This window comes from Panthera uncia, chromosome D4, assembly GCF_023721935.1.
Source record: "Panthera uncia isolate 11264 chromosome D4, Puncia_PCG_1.0, whole genome shotgun sequence".
Taxonomy (NCBI): Eukaryota; Metazoa; Chordata; class Mammalia; order Carnivora; family Felidae; genus Panthera; species Panthera uncia.
Window position 1 is genome coordinate 34,204,710 of NC_064807.1, and position 21,378 is coordinate 34,226,087.

The following is a 21,378-nucleotide window of genomic DNA, read 5'->3' on the forward strand; positions in this document are numbered from 1 at the left end:
GTTTGTCCCTAAAATGTATAGGTCTCATATGTCTTACATTCCTGTATCATAACCCTGTTGTTGCTTTCAAGGTGTATCTGTTTCAAAACACCTGTCAGTTCCCAAATAGAAAGGACTTAGAAAGGACTTATTCTCTCTCTCTCTCTCTCTCTCTCTCTCTCTCTCTCTCTCTCACATCTAACACAATACCTGGCACATAGTAGTCACTCAGTAAACATTTATTAAATGAATGGACAGAAATTAACCATATGTTTCATAGAATAATTTATTATTTGTTGCTCTTTTTGCACATATAAAAAGTTATCCAAAATATAGTCTACTCCCTGTTACCTCACAATAGAAAATTGAACATGCTGGTCTTATAGCCTAATCAGCCATAACATATTAGAGATGGTGACTTTCACTAGACTTTTCCTTATCTTTACTTACTTTTTTCAAAACTTTAATTTGAAAAAAAAAAAGATCAATACAACCTCATAAAGCACCATTTATATATCCTCTTTCCAACAACCACTCACTTCCACTTCATAGCACACCAGACAGCACAGCTTATTTCTTAACTAGATAATAGCCAGCTAATTTTACACATACATTTTCCAAATAGTCAGTACATACTTTGTCCTATCCTCTGAGTTGAAAGGCATAAATTCGGAGAATCAATTTCCTAGTCATCTTCTAAAAATACTTTTTAAATTGAGCATCCATGTGAGTATAGTCTGGGCACCACTGAGTAGTTTTATAAATATGTACCCTGCCATATACACGCTCACATTTTGAAACAGACATGCCATCGTGGCTATTGTGTGCTATATTAAGAGCCCTGGAACTGAACTTAGGAAAACTAGATATACTCATCTCTGGGTTTCATGTCATCTATAAAATGATATGATCAAAATGGATTTTTTTTTAAATTTAGAATTCTTATTTGGGAGGAGAAAAATCCGATGAATTTCTGGTACAGCTTTTGTCTAATATATCCCCAACACACATACAAACATACTCATTTGTATACACACACACACAGTGCTAGTGGTATAGTTGTCAAAGAATAAGTATGTCTCCCATAGATAAATATATAATTTTAGAAACCTGTCAATATTTCACAGTAACTTTAAAGGAAGGTCTCACTCTTCTTTGTAATATGTGTTGTAAAATAAAATGCACAAATTGTACAAATATACAAAGAGAATTAGAGCTCTATCTGGAGACAAAAAAAAAAAAAAAAAAGCACTCTTCAAACTATTAGCCAAAGGGGTTTTAAAGGGGCCATTGTCTAAAATAGCATCTGCATAATAGAAGATGCTAGAAAAGCTTGGATAAAGAAAATATGCCAAGGGCAGGAGTAAGGACTAGATGGGATTCATCAGTAAAACGCAATGGTGAGATTGGAAGAAGATTAAATCAATTAGATAAAAACTAATCATTATTAAGTAGTTGCCTAGTTGAAGTTTTACATGAGGCTCCCCTGGCTGTCAAGAGACATGTAACATACCCAATAACACAGCAAGTCTAAAGCACCAAACATTCCCCTTAAAGCACAGTATGTATGTGTTTAACAAGTATTAATTTCCTTTCACTGAGCTAGGTTAAAAGTTCCCAAGTTGAAGTTCAACTTTAATGAACTTTTATAATTTCTCAAAGGATTAGTCTCTCTTTCCAATAAATTTTTACCATTCCCTTTTGCTAAGATGCTATTTCCCCTCATTAGACCTTAGCTAACTTCTATTCTTTGTCAGATCTCAACTCAGATACCTTTCTCCCGAAGTATTCCTGACACCAATGGTTGCTTGGATTCTTTCTGTAGAAATTTTCATAATATCCTGCACCTCCCCATCACAGTGCCTGTGTGTGTGTGTGTGTGTGTGTGTGTGTGTGTGAACAGTAACAGTAAACTCAAGCTGCATGTCATAAGATGTACTATATTACATATATCTTAAGGCCATCATTAAAGTTATAATTTAAAAGGAAGATAACATTTTCTAAAACTTCCTAACCCTTTCAGGCCACTGCTGTAATAGTTCAGATTGATAGTCCATTGATTTAAGGTACACATTTGCATCTTTCAAAGATTATTGAAAAATATGGATCTTCCAAAATTGAGGTAAGTTACAAATTTATTAATTGAAGGTAATGGAAACCATGTTTTCTAAACATTTCATTTAAGAGATGTAGAAGCTGGACTAAGGAAATTTGAGGAACTTGCTCAGGCTTACACAGGTAATGAGTAGCAAAAATAAAACCAGACCCTTCAGCTCAGAACTACTTGCCCGATGCACCTTGCCTTTCAGGAATAACTGCAATAAGCAAAAATAGGTCTAAGTTATTCATGTGTACAAAAAAAAAAAAAAAAAAAAAAAAGGACACAGAAGATCACTTTGGGAATTTTACCTCCTTAATTGCACTATTCTATCAGGGCTTCTTAGTTATTACCATAAAACTCCATTGTGTAACAAATAATTCTCCATTTGAAATCAAAATGCTTTATTGAACACTCAGAAATCCCCCAAATTAAAGGTCATTTTATTCTTTTGTGGTTAATGCATTGGCTTCCTCTAAACTAGCTTGTTTAATGCTATTCTTCTGGTAAGTAAATTATAAATATCTGTTGACAAACTCACATTATATATCGTTCAAGATATCTGAGTAGATGGGGCACTTGGGTGGGTCAGTCGGTTAAGCGGCCGACTTCGGCTCAGGTCATGATCTCGCGGTCTGGGAGTTCGAGCCCTGCGTCGGCTCTGTGCTGACAGCTCAGAGCCTGGAGCCTGTTTCAGATTCTGTGTCTCCCTCTCTCTGACCCTCCCCCGTTCATGCTTTGTCTCTCTCTGTCTCAAAAATAAACGTTAAAAAAAAAAAAATAAAATAAAATAAAATAAAGATATCTGAGTAGACAAGCCCAGAATATGAAGTCGCATAATTTATTTTTTTTAAATGTTTTTAAATGTTTATTTACTTTTGAGACAGAGAGAGACAGCATGAACGGGGGAGGGTCAGAGAGAGAGGGAGACACAGAATCTGAAACAGGCTCCAGGCTCTGAGCTTTCAGCACAGAGCCCAACGCAGGGCTCGAACTCATGGACCCTGAGATCATGACGTGAGCCAAAGTCGACGCTTAACCGACTGAGCCGCCCAGGCGCCCTTGAAGTCACATAATTTAAATACATGAAGGTATAGGGCGCTGGAGTGGCTCAGCGAAACCTCAGACTTCAGCTCAGGTCATGATCTTGCAGTTCATGCGTTCGAGCCCCGCATTGGGTTCTCTACTGTCAGTGCAGAGTCTGTTTTGGATCCTCTGTCTCCCCTGTCTGCTCCTACCCCACTCTTTCTTTCTCAAAAATAAATAAATAAATAATAAATAAATAAATAAATGTAAATAAGCAAATTGCCATGAAATTCATTATTACACCTTTAAATTTATATTTAACCACTTTGTTTCAATTCTTTCTAGGTTATCAGAGATGATTATCATTATTTTAAAATAAAAGGAACAAATGTTAAAAGCATTCCTCCATGCAATAGCAATTCTTAAAAGTGATCTCTAATAGCACAATTGTTTGTTTCGGATTCTACTTATATATTTTATTATCAGTTGCAATTTTCTTGCCCATTACAGGAGATATACATTTTATATATATTCTTGTTTCTTAAGTAAGTATATTGTACACTGCAATTAAAAATTGCCATTTCCTCTCTTGCATGAAATATCTGAGCTAATAATTTGACCTAGAAGGAGTAGAATCTTTCTTTTCATTAAATTCCGCCTTTCAACAAAAGCTTCGTTAGTCTACCGAGTCAGGACAAGTAATACTTTATATGCTAGAGTAAACTGTTCTTCCTGGTGAACTAACAAATTAAAATGTAATGTAGGATGATGACACTGGGAATATTGAAGAATAGCCACTGATGTGGGAAGGAATCCATAATTAAACCAAGATGTACATTTTAATTATAATTGCATCAAACTGATGGTATAGAATAAAATACAGTTTGAAGGAGCCCAAGGAAACTAATTGAGAGCACAAGAAAGCTATGTCCTATCCCTTGTTTTCTCTCCTACCTTTTGCTCTAGGGCCCTCCTCTCACGTTCAACCTTCCAAAGTCTTATTTCATTATATCTTGCTAAGAATTAGGAAGCAATTAAGTAATTTTTCACCACCTTCATCTTAAGCTAAAGTAATGATTCATTTTTCTTTCTTTTGTGTGTGTCCCTGCTTCTTTTTTTCTTTTCTTTTTTTTTTTTTTTCTTAAACTTGGTTTGCTCAAGAGTAAAATGAGCCACAGTACTTATCAGCTCAATGCATACACAATTGATACTAAAGGCAACTGACAGCAACCGAAGCCAGAGGTTAGATGCAAATCCATTAGTGATTTCAAACTGGGGTGGGGAGGAGGGGCATTCTTGGTGAGTTTGTGATAAAGCTGAATAACTACAGAAATCACAAAATAAGATAATGTAATTTGAATTAATATGTCATCAGACAGATTCACAGAAAGCTTTAAAGAGTGCAAAAGGTTTTCTATAAGGCAATCAAAGCCATATTTGCTGTTCATATGCTTACAAGTAAAATTTCTTTTCTTTGACATATAATGATTTTAGTTTAAGGGTCGTATTCTAAGAATACCATGCAGAGCAAGAAGGTAACATCTAAAAATATTCTTGCCAACTTTGAAGCGGTCATATCAAAGAAATATTTAGAAATTAAACAATATGCTGTAGAAAAATTTTAAAGTGTATGCTGGGGAAAAATTTAGGGATATAATTTTAATTTAACCTCTCAAATTTTTCATGATTTTTTTTTGGTGTTAATAAATTTTCAACCATAGTATTCATGATTTATATTTAAGGAAAAACAAATTTGTTTTCAAAGTTTACTTTGAGAGTGCACAGGAGAGGGTCAGAAAGAGAGGGAGAGAGAGAGAATCCCAAGCAAGCTCCACACTGGCAGCACGGAGTCAGATGAGGGCCTCCGTCCCACAAACCCTGAGATCATGACAAGAGCCGAAATCAAGAGTTTGATGCTCAACCCACCAAGCCACTCAGGTGCCTCGAAAAACACATTTTTAATATCTAATCTCACATTTTAGAATTATAAATCACTGTATTATTTCCTTTGTCCCTCTTTTTTTTTTTTTTTTTAACATTTTTTATTTATTTTTGGGACAGAGAGACAGAGCATGAACGGGGGAGGGGCAGAGAGAGAGGGAGACACAGAATCGGAAACAGGCTCCAGGCTCCGAGCCATCAGCCCAGAGCCTGACGCGGGGCTCGAACTCACGGACCGCGAGATCGTGACCTGGCTGAAGTCGGACACTTAACCGACTGCGCCACCCAGGCGCCCCATCCTTTGTCCCTCTTTTACAAATTTACTTCCAAACCTAGAATGAACTTTCATAAGGGAGCTCTCAAGTAAGACATTTTATCATTAAAACATAGTGACACTTCTTTCGTTATGATGTTACTTGGGATTTTTTTAATTCCAGTACAGTTAACATGCAGTGCTGCATTAGTTTCAGGTGTATAGTATCATGATTAAACAATTCTATACATTAGTCAGTGCTCATCATGTTAAGTGTACTCCTAAGTCCCTTCACCTATTTCACCCATCCCCCTCACCCAACTTCCCTCTGATAAACATCAGTTTGTTCTCTGTAGTTGAGAGTCTGTTTCTTGGTTTGTCTCTTTTTTTTCTTTTTTCATTTGTGTTGTTTCTTAAGCTCCACATATGAGTGAAATCATATGGTATTTGTCTTTCTCTGACTTATTTAACTTAGCATTATACTCTCTTGACCCATCCATATCATTGCAAATGGAAAGATTTCATTCTTTTTTATGGTTGAGTAATATTCCATTAAATATATGACCTCTTCTTTATCCATTCATCTATCGATGGATGTTTGCATTGCCTCCATAATTTGGCTATTGTAAATAATTTTGCAATAAACAGAGGGGTGAGTATATCTTTTTGAAGTAGTTTTTTCATATTCTTTGAGTGAATACACAGTAGTGGAATTACTGCATCCTACGGTAGTTCCATTTTTAAGTTTTTGAGGAACCTCTCTACTGTTTTCCACAGTGGCTTTACTACTTTGCATTCCCATCAACAATGCATGAGGTATTTTTTCTCCAAATCCTTGCCAACATTTGTTGTTTCCTGTGTTTTTTATTTCAGTCGCTCTGATAGGTATGAGGTGATATATCTCATGATGATTTTAATTTCCTTGATGATTACTGATGTTGAGCATCTTTTCTGGATGACACTTACTTTAAGAATTTTTAATTAGCAGATCAATGACATAATTGAGACCATACTGACTCATTCAAAGGCAATTACAAAGCCCTGATTCTCTAATGAAGTTGTGCTGGGTTAAAATCTGAAGAACATTTCAACGTCACAATATATATGTGCATGTATATCTATACATGTATATGTATGTATATGTATGTATACATGTATACACCCATATAAATGATATATATTTGTATATATGTAATGGGTATGTATATATTATACATATGACATATACATACAGTGTCACAAAAATATATGTGTATGTATATCTATACATGTATATGTATGTTTATGTATATATACATGTATACACACATATAAATGATATATATTTGTTTATATGTAATGGGTATGTATATATTATACATATATAATGGTGCGGGCACAGTTTGGATGAACATAACTCTGTGTACCAGCAAAATTTAGCTAAAAACCTATTTTGGAGAAGGAACTCTAATTAGTTAGGGTCTTTGGAAGTAATTTAAAAAATTCAAATTAATAAATAGGAACAAAAATATAAAAGAACATATTTTTGTTATTTATTTTTGCTAGTAATAGCAAGTAATAATTATGTAACCAAAAACTTATTATATAATAAAAGAGAAATAATAAGACAAATATGAAGTTACCATTAGGCCAACACCATACTAATAATTGCTTCAGGCAAGATATACCAAAGGATGCCTAAAATAATTGGGTGAAGCAGGATATTCACATAATCTCAATTTGTCTCTCCAAATATAGTTATTAGTTACAAAGGGAAGAATAAAAAATTTACAGTGGAAAGACCCAGCACATGTTACCTTAATCAAGTATATCCTGAGAAATAAAGTATCATGTACCCCCAGTGAGAAGTATTGACAAGATTACACTACTTCTGTGGTATTGCCAAAAATGCATAACCTCAATCATGCAAAAAAAGATCACATAAACCTAGAATGAGAGGCACTCTTCAGAGTAATTGACCAGTACTCATCAAATGTTTCAAGGTGGTAAAAGACCAGGAAATACCTAAAAATTATCATAGATTAGCAGAAACTAAGACAATAGCAACTAAATGCAATGTGGGATCCCAGTTTGGATTCTGAAATAGGAAAAAGATATTTTGAAAAACCAGTAAAATTCCAGTAAGCAGTATTAGATTATGAAATACTGTTGTATGAATGTTAATCACACTATTGTGCAAAAAAAATTTTATTATGACTATGTCAGGTATTAACATCCAGGGAAGCTGAATGATGGGTATATGTAAACTCTTCGTACCATTTTTTTTTGCAATTTTTCTACTTATCTAAAATTCTTTCAAAAAATTTTAAAGCTGTTTTAACAGAGCTTCAGGTAGGTAATGACATAAATGAAGCCAACATACTCTAAAACTTTCTTTATAGCTGCCAAATTATTCCAATGTCACCATTTTGCTGAATTATATGATTACTCATTGTCCTAGTTCTTCACTCAAAATAAATTGAGCATATATTACCCCTCCTTATTTCATTACCAATACTATGAATAAAACCAACAGCTTAAGCCTATGTTTTCTAAAATCATTACATGTATCTATCCCCTAATTATCTTGTCTCATATTAATTCATCAAATTCAAGACAAGTACTCACTGACTGCTAGAGTGTGCCATGTACTCAAGAAGATATAGGATGATTACAATATACATACCTGCATAGATTAACAAAATCTAAAAAAAAAATAGTTTATGTAATTTATATCTTACATTCCTACTATAAACTATTATCATGTAAGTTTAAATTATGGTGATATATATTGATAAATTTGCATGCATTTAATGATTACAGTTCTGGTTTAAAAATGATACTATCAGGATACCTGGGTGGCTCAGTCAAACATCTGACTCTTGATTTCAGCTCTGGTCATGATCTCACGGTTCATGAGTTTGAGTCTCACACTGGGCCATGTGCTGACAGTGTGGAGCCTGCTTGTGATTTTTCTCTCTCCCTCTCTCTCTGTCCCTCCCCTGTTCACTCTCTCTTTAAAAATAAATAAACTAAGAGAAAAAAAAGATACCATCATTGATAGAATATCAAGAACGTCAATAATTTAAAAAAGAGAGACAAACCAAAAAATAGACTCTTAACTATAATGAACATATAGATGGTTACCAGAAGGGATATGGGTGGGACGGATGGGTGAAATAGATGAAGGGGATTAAGGTACTCCTAACTTGATAAGCACTGAATTATATACTAAATTGTTGAGTCATTATATTGTACACCTGAAATGAATATAACACTGCATATTAACTACCCTGGAATTAAAATTTAAAAAATTAAAAGAACCTCAGGAGTTTTGCCATCATTAGGGTTGTATATAATGGTATGAGGTCATATGGGCAGCAGGGATAAAATAAGTTACTATGTAATGGAAATTTGTGACATAAAGTTTAAATTTGTGGAAAAGACTGTGAGAGGCACAGTAGAATATTGGAGGCACAAAAGCACAGTGCAAAATCCTTGGCCAGGATTAGCAATAGGAGGGGTATTTTCAAACGACTAGCACTTGGGCAGTAATTCTAGTTCCTATGTTAATACGAATTTTAATAATTAAACATTAATTTATGTTTTTAATTAAAAAATTCCTATTTTCCATATATTTCATCAAAATAAATTGTATAAAATATTTCATTTGGAAAACAAGCACAAACGCTACTGTATAATGATGACATCGTCAGTAGTCAGTGATTGGGTGGTAGGGAGTACCACTTCATCAAGCTTAAAATGTTTATTTGTTAGCTGCAGGTTCAAGTCCAAATTTGCTTATGAGATTGGGAATTATGCTGTTGATATATAACGATAGACAAGTCAGGCTGCACTAAAGTGGAGCCTAGTATTTTGTACCTTTTTCATATCATGGGTAAACAACTAAAGATGACCAATAAGCACTTACAAACTAATATACATATCTAGGAATTGTTTCAACTTAGTAAAAAAGAGTCAAATCCTTTATTGTCCAGAATTTAATTGATGCATTTAAGTTTACTCTGTGTCGTTTCTTTAGTTACAGTTTACCTCACATTTTCTCTCCTAAACACATAAATTTTGTGAAGAAGTGAGTTAAATAAGATTCCAAAAACAAGAAACAAACAAAAATTATGAAAGAAATACTGAAAAAAATATCAGGTAAAAGGGTCTTGGGACACCTAATAAGGTGAATAAGAGAAAAGAGAATAAAAGAATTGCATCACAAGTGGTCAAAGACCTGAGAAAGATCAAAGCTCCAAAGCAGATAAAATGAAGTAGCAAAAATTAAATCTGAACAATGTATATACCTTATAATTAGCAGAAATTATAAATTTGTACACCAAGTACAAATAGACCATGGAGTTATAATTTTTTTTCTGATTTTTTCCTGTTTTTTCTTTTAATAATATCTCAATGTACAGAATAGTAACTGGTAATATTTTTTCCCTTTTTAAAATTTTATATTTTTATTTTTTAGAGAGAGAGTAGGGGTGCAGAAAGAGAAAGAGAGAGAGAATCCAAAGCAGGCTCCATGATGTCAGCACAGAGCCTGACGTGAGTCTCAATCCCATAACCCCAGGATTATGACTTGAGCCAAAATCAAAAGTTGGATGCTTAACCGAGTCACCAAGGTGCCCCTGGCAATATTTTCATCTATGGAAGGTCATGCCATAAAAAATAATAAGGTATAAAAAATAGCAGTTTCACTAAGAGGCAGCAACAGATTTTTATTTTACCTCAACAGACACAAAATAGAATATTAACTTTATACAACGAAAAAAAAAAAAAAAACAGTTAAAGAGGGAGAGGAAAAACAAAAGACCAAAGAGCTACTGGGTAGGCTTCCTGTGGTTTATAACATTTTAAAACATTTATAAAATTTTAAAATCTGGCCAAATTTGGTCAAATTTTAAAGAAATGTTATTTTGTCCACCTGGGGTTGATGTACAATAAGCACGGGGAGGGGCATCCTACAAGGTGAAGTTCATAGGATGTAAATAGACTCAACTAATAAATTGGGTGCTCCAGAATACTTCATCCTGCATTGTTATCTCTATCCACAAGGCCACGACCCTCTACTGAGGGGGGAAATCAACATCTTACCCATAGGATGGAAACATGTTAGTCCAAGCTGTAATTTACCAAGATGAGTGGGGATCATAGTCAAGATGAACAAATCATCATGACTACTGAAATCTGTTTTTCAGTAATTACTTGGATGAGTTTCAATGTTCTTCTTGCCTTCAAACATGGAGCTTAAGCACTTGAGTACATATTTTTTTTATATTTGTGGAATAACAAAAAGAACACAAATATTTTCTCAATTCCCAAAGCATCAAAGATGGTCTTCGCAGGCCCATCTCTCTTTCTGATCTGTTTTCCTCCAATTCTAATGTAGAGGCAGAGATCTCTAGCTCCTGACTCTGTTCATTTGCTCTCTGTCGTTGATGTAACTTCATTGAGCCCCAAGTTGCTCAACTGTAAAATGTGTCTAATTTTATGGCTTATATATTGGACACTTGTTTAGAATGAAAAGCAAATATGAAGATCTTTATCAAATACTTACCATAATCATCATTATCATCCTCTAATTTGTTTTCTTGCCCCCAAAACCTCTTTCCTATAAGCCCTAACTGAGGACATCTGTCTGTTTTCGGTACTTGTTTTGCTCTGTTGTTAATGGCTTCCTTTTCTCTCAAATCTTAAAATCTAACTAAGGCTTTGCTGCCCACTGCAGGAGGAAATGTGGATAAAGCATTCTCTTTTCTGCCTGGATTCTTCAGTGAATTTATCTCTAGTGTTCTGTTGGTTGGTCCATAATTTATTCCCTGAAGGACATGGCTTATAAATATTTTCATATTTTCCTGTGAAAATATTAATTTAATACCTTAAAGGTAATTTTGATGAACTATTACATCCATAACACCAAAGTAAAGACAATGACAGTCACATATTAACAATTATCTTTGTTGTTAATTGTAATGACTATATAGACATTCTCTTAAAATGTTTGGCCTTCTACTTCGGTTATTGTATTTTCTGCTGTTTTTCTGCTATAGTCGTTTACCAGATCTGTTCAAAACTCGTAATACATCTCAAGCATTGACTAGAATAAAACCAAGTATTCTAACACTCAATAAATAAATTTTGAACAAATAAATAAATAAATGGATCTACATTACTACATGTACAAATGCAAACTAGTTTCTTAATAAGCATAGTAACTAAGTCAGTTTGAACAGATCTTAGTGAATTTTGGAGGAAGACTGAGGGTTAGCTCCTACAATAAATTTAAAAGGTGAACAGGGAAATGTAATAGATGAATGTGCTGAGCTTTATTTTTAACAGTTCATAGTAAAATATATTAGAGAGTTTTCTTTGAGTTTTCTACTCTACACTAAATCTTATATAAATGTTTTCAGGGCTGATAGAAAATGTTTTCTTGAACTGTCACTGTATTCCATATTACTTACTTCATATTACTATATTATATATATTACATATTATATATATATATATATATATATATATATATATATATAACTTATTTATTCCATATTACTATAAATATGTGGATCCTCTGATGAGGTTTAAAAGTTTTGTTGTTTTTATACAAAAGTCTACAGTTAAGTATGTTAATTATAATGGGATTGCACCTTTAAAAATAAGAAAGTGTACTGGAGTTCTTTGTAAAGTGTGCACATATTTGGTCTATAAAAGATTTGTAAGATCATAGAATCATAGGTGCATTTTTAAAGCTGAAATGGACTTTAAAGATGATAAATTTAAGGAGTTTGTTTTGAACCTGTGCAATTATAATAATGAACTTTAATTCTTTCCTAATGGCCTAGATGGAATTAATTGGTTATTTCAGTATCAGGACTGATCTTGTTTAGAATTTTAAGAGTCTCTTCTTTCCCATAATGAGGTCTATCGAGCTAATTTATAATGCTCTGAAAGCATATTTTTAAAAGACTTGACATTCTCCCCGTACCATCTTTCATCTTTCTTGTGCATTATTTGCAGTGAAGAAGAAACCATTTCTGTTCCTTTGTAACCCCACTTTGGCCAAGCTATCATTTAAATCTTCCTAACAATCTTTTTTTTAACTATGTTTCCTATGTTGATAAAATTTTGTACATGTCAACAGATACTATTTTCAAAAATCTGGAAATTGTTTTTCACTTGATAGAAGTTAAAAGCTATCAAATTTCTAAGTAACTGCCATGCTGCCATCTTCTGGTTATTCAGTAAGAATTTTATTTTATGCTTGCTTCTCAACTTCATATTTAAAAGCACTTCTTGCTATACTTTAAAATACTACCTCCCCAAATTTGTATTAAATCAAAGAAAACAGTCTGAATGATTAGAGTCACTGTATTTAGAGTTCAGTTGGCCTGAAATCCTGCTATATAACATCCTACCTGAAATGATGACATTGTATACATTTACGTATAAAAATTGAATGGGTCACCAAAGATGGAAAAATATTTTTTATCCTAGGACTATTAACCTTGGAGACTGACAAGGCTTCTTGGCATTTTTCTATCGTATTACTTATTATGTATCTTCTCACAACTTTTCATTGTGGCAGCAAGATGACCATCATTCTGTCAATGACTGTGAAATTTTCCCAAATACACAGTTTGTGTTATTATTAATTAGTGATGCTATTTTAATGGTGTTGAAGGTAGCACTGAACCATTTTGCCTATTTAACTGCCTTATTTTAACTTTAAAATTCCTCCACACTTACTGTGGTAGCACAGGCCAAATGCCCACAAAGGAGCGCAAGGAAGTCAGAGTTTCACCTTTCTAAGAGCTTTTCTGTTTTAAGGGATCACTGAAATGTACAGCACCTTCTTTCTTGTGTGTTAATCTAATCATTTCAATGTATTTTTTTGTGTGAAATTCACTCCACTGACATTCTCATCTTAGTAGCCTTTGGGACAAAGATAGAATCATTTATATAGGAAATAAACTGATGTCTCATACTGAACAATAATTTTAAAATGTAAGATATTACATATATAACTTCTAATTCAAATAAGGAACAGTATTTTCAAGTTCCATGCTTTTTTAGATGAGTATAATGAGAATATAAATTATAACAGCTCACTGAAAATAAGAATGCAAATGGTCCCAATAAATGTTTAGCAACAGAGAATTTTTTCAACTGTTTATTAAGTGCAATCCAAAATCTAAAGCATCTGAGACAGGTGCTAATTTCATTCCTGTTATTAGTAATTAGTGATGAAATGTAATGTAAGTAGCTCTCAAAAATTTGCCATATTAAACAGGGTTTAAATATAAGGGACCATTAAAATGTAGTTTTTAAACTTAATAGACTCGGGCAAACAGGTATTTTGAATAATCAAAACCTCTGAGAGCCTATACCAAGTTTAAATGGCAAAATTGGACCATTTACAGTGGCACAGAGGTGACCTTGTAACCGCTGGATACAGTGTGGGTGTATGTGGATTGTGCTGTATCCAGATGATTCCTAACTCTTCTGTTCACTAAATTATACAGATCTGAAATTCTTGTTATTACTTTGCCATGAAAAAATTACTTTTTAGTCTCTTACATTCATAAAAGTTGCTTTTATTCATACATTAATAGACAGGTATCAATTTAATGGATATTCTATCACTCCACAGCTTTACTATAAATAAAACAGGCATCTCTATTTATAAAATGTACTCTTTGGTTCACATTTTCTTTTTCCCTAATAATCAAAATAGAGCCCCTCTCTCTCTTTCTTTCCATCTTTTGAAAGTAAAGTCATTATACCCACAAACAAAATGTAACACACTTTCCTGGGTCAAACCTGTGGCTTTGTATTTATTAGCAGCACACTAGCTGAACTAAATATAAAACACCCATAATATGCATACAATATAAATATAATTAGAAAGATAGATATGATTGTCAATATGCCTCCACTAAGACTCTTTTATGCTGTTAAAATTTTCCTTATCAGAAAAATAAATTATATTCACAAATTCATTCCTCTGACACATACCCTAGACCTAAATCTAGAGGGGGGAAAAAGACTATTTTTTTTTATTCAATGTTTATAAAAGTTTCAAATTTGGGGCATCTGGGTGGCTCAGTTGGTTAAACGTCCAACTGTGGATTTCAGCTCAGGTCATGATCTCACAGTTTGTGAGTTTGAGCCCCATGTCTGGCTTTGCACTGTCTCTCTGTCTCTCTGTCTCTTACCCTCTGTCTCTGCCCTTTCCCTGTTCATGTTCTCTTTCTCTCTCTCTCTCTCTCTCTCTCTCTCTCTCACACACACACACACACACACACACACACAAAGTAAATAAATAAACTTAATAAAATGTTTCAAATTTAACTCTAGACAAATCATTTTATTAATTTTTTTAATGTTTATTTATTTAGAGAGAGTGTACACAGAGACAGGGGAAGGGGCTGAGAGAGAAGAGAGAGAGAATCCCAAGCATACTCTGCACTGTCAGTGCAGATCTTAACACAGCACTCAATCCCATGAACGATGAGATCGTGACCTGAGCCAACAAAAATCAAGAGTCAGACACTTAACTGCTTAACTGACTGAATGATCCAGGTGCCCCTGGACAAATCATTTTAAATAAAACTATATAGCAGTAAAAGTATCTCATTTGTTCTTTCTCCTTATTAGTAGTGCCTACTGGATTTCCATTACAGTGAGTCCTAAATTCCAGTTAATTTTAAGAAATGAATATAAAGGATGGAATAAATATTAAGATAAAAATTTAATCACTATAAAGTTTGAAAATAAATGTGACTTTTAGTTGTATGGTACTGGAAATATTTTATGAAATACAAGCTAACACTTTTTAAAGCAGAAGAATCATTAAGAGAGCTAGAGAATAATCAAAAGGGGTAAGAAATACAGAAATTTAGGTTCATTCCACCAACATGTATTGATCTCCAGTTCTATGCCAGACAGCTATGGTAGGTTCAAAGATATAACTTCCTGCCCTCAAGGTGGTGAAAGATCATTAAGGGAGTTAGGGAAATATCTATCAAAACAATGTGATGAGCATTTGCATGCAGTGTTCTGAAAAGTACAGATTAGGGACTGTTAATTATGTCTGTGATGACAAAGGGATGACATATGGGCTAGGCCGAGTAAAGGATATGTAAATATTTGCCAGATAAAGGAGTGGGTATCCGAAAGAAACAAGAGTGACATCATTAAAAGTTTGGAGTTTTTGAAGTGGGCTGGTATAGGGACAGTGAGCTCAACCAGGAGGCTATTGCAGAGAAAACATATGGGACAACTTAGGAGAAAGAAACAGAAAGGTGAGGGACCTTGAATGTCAAGCTAATCAAACAACACAGAAAATTAAACTTTAAGGAGATGATGTGTCTTCATGATAATAAATAACATTACTCATTGGCTATTTTACATGTGAAATCTAATCTGATCCTCACAGCAGTCCTAAGAACTAAGAAGTACTGTGTTCCTCCTTTTACAGAAAGTAAAACCAAGACTAACAGAAGATAATTATTTGGTCTGAAATCAAATATGTAGTAAGTGACTCAACCCGGATTTCTCTCTAGAGGTCACACACCTGCTGTGCCAAATTGTCGACTTGACCACACTGGTGTTTTAAAAGATAACTTTATCAGCAGTTTTAAGTGACAATATTAGACAGAAGAGACTCTAAAAGCCAAAGAGAATGGTTAAGAGGATGCTACCATAATCTAAATTGGAAATACCACATGTCTAAGTGAAAGCAGGGAGTGACCACAGGGGAGGCAACTTTACCTTGAAGCCCAAAAGACTGAGTTCAGGATTCTCACCGGCACAGGCCACTGCTAAACGCTGGGAGAAGCCGTAGCAGGGCTTCTTATGGTCTTACAGACTTGTAGTATTTGCAATGCATTAACCACAAATCGTTAAGGCTGCTGTGTCTGAACTCTGCCTTCCAACCTGTCACATTTTTGCTCCTATCCTATGGTGTTGGAAAGGCCACGTGTACTGGCAATTTGGCTTTAAAAAATGTTGGGCATATAATTAGCTTGAAAATAGTGGGATCTAGTTAAGCGGTTTGCAATACTGTCCTCATATAAGTTAGTTATGGAAAACTATCCCACTGTAGGAAAAGCTATCAGGAATACTCCCGTGTCAGTTCACTTGGCCTTGAAATAGAAAGTTGTAAGGCCGGAGGTCTGATCACAATACAAAGGTCTCCTGGCACTCTGCACAGGAAGGATGTGGAGAGTGGAGAAGAAAGAAGTGGAGCCAGAAACAAATCTGAGGATTTGTTCTGAAGAAAATTCTGAATCATCATACAAAGCATAAACGGACTATCATGTTCTCATTGGTACTTACTCAAAACAGGATATCAAAGAAGGAATATACTATGCTAAGTATAAACATTCCATCACTTCTTTAAAAAAAAAATTGGGATGGAGAGCCTGGGTGGCTCAGTCATTTGAGGATCTAACTCTTGATTTCAGCTCAGGTCATGATCGTGGGGTCGTGGGAACAAGCCCCATGTCCAGCTCCATGCTGACAATGGAGCCTGTTTAAGGTTTTCTCTCCTCCTCTCCCTGTGCCCCCTCTTCCACTCATACTCTCTCCCTCTGTAAAAAAAAATTAAAAGACTTTTTTTTGGTGGGAATCACATGAAATGATTTGATCAGTATTTCTGTGTTGTAGGGCATAAACCTACAGCCGTCCTTCAAATAGCAAACCTGCCTGTGGGTGAAGTTGCACATTTTATGTTTCTCATTATATCAGATGCCTCAGTACATCTGACACATCTTCTGACAATGTCTGATGATTCCAGACTAACGAGCAAGGAAAACTTTCGCTGACACAGCAAAATGATCAAACCATACTAAACACAATTATGTTTCAATTTTCTTAAAATGAAACAAACAAAAAATAGATAACAAGGTTGTTGTCACAAAAGGTAACTGATGAGTATATAACAGCAAAAAACTTTTAAAAATGCTTACTAGATCTATGTGTCTGAATGAAGGCAGGGAGTGACCACAGAGGAGGCAGCTTTACCTTGAAGCCCAAAAGCCTGAGTTTAGGATTTTACATAGCATAGGAATTCATATAGCATAAGAGCAAAATAGAGACTCTAAGAATTACTACAGAACTGAAACTTATGTATCTCACCTACAGTTTTTCAAAGCCATTGACCACAAGCTTCCTTTCACCCTATTTACCTTTTAATAAAAAACAATTGATTTCTATTTAAGAAATACATGAGGAAGGCTTGTGGTCAGGTTGAAGAGCCTATTAAATACTCATAGATTATGTTGGGGTGATATGTTTTGGACAAAATTTAAATTTATAAATTAAATATTTGACATAGAAAGTCATTACAGAATATAGTTCTCTATGTGAATTAATAGGCTTGAAGACCATTGGAATTTGAAAATCTTGAACACAGAATATTACACAGAGTATACTGAAGTTGCCCACAATCTTCTGAAGGCATAAGGGCAGAAAGAAACAGTAAAAGGCCAGTACCAAAGATCTCAAAAAAACAAAAATAACCACATGGAAATCAGTAAGTTTTGAAAGAATGATACACCAAATTCTGTAGGCTGCAAAAAAGTAAGAGTCATATGGTAAGTGGTGTCAATTCAATAGTCTATAAAACGCTAATGAGGGCCAAGAAAAAGACAACTGTTGCTAAGGTCACATTCATAAGAAAATATAAGTTCTATTAAAAATAATGAAAAAAAAGAGAAAAGGGCGGTATTAGAGGAAGACTACCTTTAGGTAAAAACAAGTTTTAGTATACACAGAAAGTAACTAAAGAGAAAATGAGATTTCAATAAACATAAAAATAGTTAAACATAAGAAGAAAGTCTGAGGCTTTAACAAAAGGAAAAAGGAAGAAAGAATGAAGGAGTGACATAAAGGAAGTTGAACCCACGAACGAGACTGCTTGGATGTTAGGTTTTCATTTTGAACTTCCATATTCATAAAGACAAAAGTAAAACAGACTTAGAAACACAGAAAGAAAGGACATGGGTTAAATCTGCTTTATAGCACAAACAGAAAACTCTTGTAGTCTGCAAATTTCCTTTCTTAACTGGTCTTAAAGGGTGCCAGCCATTTGAAATTTATAAATTATATATAGCAAGAAAAAATCCAGAGAAGATTTTCTCAAAGGAAACAGAATAAAATTTTCAAAGTAAAATACATTTGGGAAACTGAACATGCACTATCCCATTTAGATGATCTCAATGCCCACTTGTGTTATAAAATAACTGAAATATCTTCCAGTTTAAGAAGAAAGAAGAATTAACTTGTTAGTTTTACTTAACATTTCTGAAACTTATATGAACTCAGAGCTACTTGGCAAAAAAGAAAACTAGGGTGACCCTGAATTGCAGATTTCTTGAAATAAATAGCAACAACGAAGGGTCACTTGATTGAATGATTTTCCAAACATCTTGAAATGATTTGTAACTGAAATACAAACCTGTAAAGAAACAATGAATGATGTGAAACTAGATGGCTGAAGGAAGACAGGAAAGAAGGACCACTATCTATGCACCATAATTTTTGAAATACAGAAACCACTTGTTTAATCTTTGAGGTTCAGTCCAGCACAAAGCAGATCATAAATGAATTTTGGCTGACTGACTGGTACCTCATTGAGATTAAGTGTTTAATTATACTTTGTCCAATTTATGTAAAGTCAAAGGGCCATGGATATATCCTAAAAACCAAGCTTACTAAATGTCAATAAATAGGCTCATCCACAATTTCTAGCTGATACTGATATGTATACCAATCAATTTAAAGCCTGCAAAATGACAGTCACTCAAAAAATTAATGAACATTACTTAAGAGATGTGCAACATAGCATTTATATCTCTAAAGCAAAGAGATAAATGATAAGTGGAGCTTTTTTGACAACTGCTCGGGCATAATCTCTTGGCTCTATATTAAGAGTTTAGAATGCATTTAAACAAGAAAAACTTATAAATGAAAGAAGCACTTGACTGATTTTTTTTTTTTTACATTTGAGGAGGAATAAAGAATCAGACACTTATTTAAAAGTCCTTTTCTATCAAGAGTAAATATTAGGCACTTCTATCATCTAACAACTCTGAATTTTAGAGGTCTTTTAGTGACAAATATAAATGGGAATTTTTTTAAGTGGTGACTTTCCAGAATACATTCATAGAAAGGAAAACGCTTTCATACATAGTAAGTCCTCTCTGATGAAGTAAAGCTACCAGCTTTAAGCCAGTTCTCTTTTCTCTATGCTGCACCAAGTCTAAGCAAGCTAAAGATGAAAGGATGAGAGAGTCTCTTCAAATACAAAAGAAGAGTGAAAATGTACTGTACCTAAACTCCAAAGGGATTTTCCTTTTGTCAAAGGCTGCCCTTGTATAAACCATGCTGTTTAAAAATCCTGCTAATCTTGCTGAAGCTCTTATTGCATTCCTTTAGTTGTTAATTTTAAATAATTTGTAGAAAGGAGAGTTTCTCTAGGTAAACAAAGGAAACATCTTTTTGGCCTTTGGAGAGTAAGTCAACAAAACTTTGGTTGGATTAACTTTTGTTGGATTCGTCTGGGATGCTGAGAATTTTGTTCCATTTTATTGACTGATTTGTCAAAAAATCATTTTAAATTTACAATGTTTAAAGGTTAAACTCACAAAACAGAGAAAAACTAACTGCCTGTCATGAAATTGGCCAGGCCATTGCTTGACTTGCTATAGAATTTCCTATAAACCAGAAGGATGCTCTTTATGCATTTTCATCAAAATACATTTTGGTGAAAAGCTCAAGCACATAGTACCCATGCCGGAAGTGCATGATGATAAGAGTTAGTGGTTATGGTTCTATTTAACATAAAAATAGAGTCGGCTTGGATAATTTTCAAAATATAAGGACACAGACCAGTAAGTTGTATATTGAGGGGAAAAAAAGTTTGTATCCACTTTAGAATCTGAAGACTACCTCTTATAAGGCAATAATTTGCTCCTCAGTTTGTCGCATAATCCAAACTTAATGTCTGGGTTCCAGCAGCAAATAGCTTGTTGTCCTAATATTGGGGCTATGTCTACTTATTTATACCTCTCTTCTATAGCCTAGAGATTAGTTACATGTGTGTGCTTAGGGACTATTTTTGTGGGCAAGCCTAGCCATATATTAACTCACTTTCCTGAAAGATAAAGCCCCAGCAATTAGGAAATGATTCCTTTTTCAACTCTGCATCACCAACATCTAGAACAGGGTATGGCTTATAGTTGGTTCCAATCAAAATTTGTTTTCTATCATATTATACAATTTAGACTACGTTAAGAGTACCAAATATTACACTGATTGTATTTGACCATTATAAATATGGTTGGATTATCAAATATAGTATTATCCACATGGATATAGAAAACGTATTTCCATATAGTATTTATATACAATCATACAAAACATTTCTAAAATGTCATTTGCTTCATATCCATTTATTATAAATTCCAGAACCTATCACTAAGTAAATGTGCTGCCAGACATCTAAGCATTATGCAGGTGGAGATGATATGCCAAATTACTTGAAATGTCAGAGGGAATATTAAAAGAATGATTTGGGGAAAATACTAATGTTGTTATAGTCCTCACTTAAATGAGCTCTATGATAAACAAGGCAAGTCAGTAAAATGTTCAGTGATAATCCTTATTGGTTGTAAAAAGGAAAAAAAATGTCAAACTTGTATAAGAAACACAAAAATTCCCATCACTCTAATATAATTGCAAACAGAAGAAAGTGTATTTTTTTCTTTAATGGGACATTACCTCCAATAAGAGTTAGCAATCTATTTTTTTTAAGAATTTTTCATTACAGATGCAGTAGTGAAATTTTTACTCATTCTAGTGATCTTCTAGAATAGATGAAAATGCTTAACCAGCAAGGTTTAACAATCTTCTAATTAGGCACTTTACAATTAAACGTAACTGGTGCCTTCATAATTTCCAGGATCTTTGCCCAGTATTACCAGTGGTGAGTCCAGTAGGAGTGCTGATCGTTGGGTGAATAGGAACAGAATTTTTAACTTCCAAATGCAGTTTTTTATTTTTCTTTCTTTTTTTCTTCCTT